Raw genomic sequence first — 994 nt, forward strand, 5'->3', positions numbered from 1 at the left:
GCCCAGCCTTCAGGAGTTTGAAGCTCATCACAATCATTCAATACCAGAATCTTACTCGAAATACCACAGACAAGGTTAGACTTTCCAGATTCCTGGAATCCTACTCGGAATACCAAAGACAAGGTTAGACTTTCCGGATTCCGATGAATGCCGCCATCTATCTAGCTTATACCACGAAGATTCTGTTGGGGAATCTAAGAGATATGCGCCCGGCCTAAGGTAGAACGGAAGTGGTTGTCAGTCACGCGCGTTCATAGGTGAGAATGATGATGAGTGTCACGGATCATCACATTCATCAAGTTGAAGTGCAACGTATATCCTGGAATAAAAATAAAAGAGAATTGAATAGAAGATAATAATAATTGTATTGAAACTTGAGGTACAGCAGAGCTCCACACCCTTAATCTATGGTGTGTAGAAACTCCACCGTTGAAAATACAAAAGTGAAAGGTTCAGGCATGGCCGAATGGCCAGCCCCCATGAAGGTGATCAAAAGACCGAATGGTCAAAAGACGTCTAATACAATAGTAAATTATCCTATTTATAGTAGACTAGCTACTAGGGTTTACATGAGTAAGTAATTGATGCATAAATTCACTTCCGGGGCTCACTTGGTGTAAATTTGGGCTGAACTTGATCTATCCACGAGCTGAGGCTATTATTGGAGTTGAATGCCAAGTTATGACGTGTTTTGGGTGTTCAACTCCGGGTCGTGACGTGTTTCTGGCGTTTAACTCCAGACAGCAGCATGTACTTGGCGTTGAGCGCCACTTTACATCGTCAATTCCCAAATAAAGTATGGACTATTATATATTGCTGGAAAGCTCTGGATGTCTACTTTCCAACTCCATTGATAGCGCGCCATTTGGAGTTCTGTAGCTCCAGAAAATCCATTTCGAGTACAGGGAGGTCAGATTCCAACAACATCAGTAGTCCTTTTGTCAGCCTTTTTCAGAGTTTTGCTCAAGTCCCTCAATTTCAGCCAGAAATTACC

The sequence above is a fragment of the Arachis duranensis genome, chromosome 5 (assembly GCF_000817695.3).
Source record: "Arachis duranensis cultivar V14167 chromosome 5, aradu.V14167.gnm2.J7QH, whole genome shotgun sequence".
Taxonomy (NCBI): Eukaryota; Viridiplantae; Streptophyta; class Magnoliopsida; order Fabales; family Fabaceae; genus Arachis; species Arachis duranensis.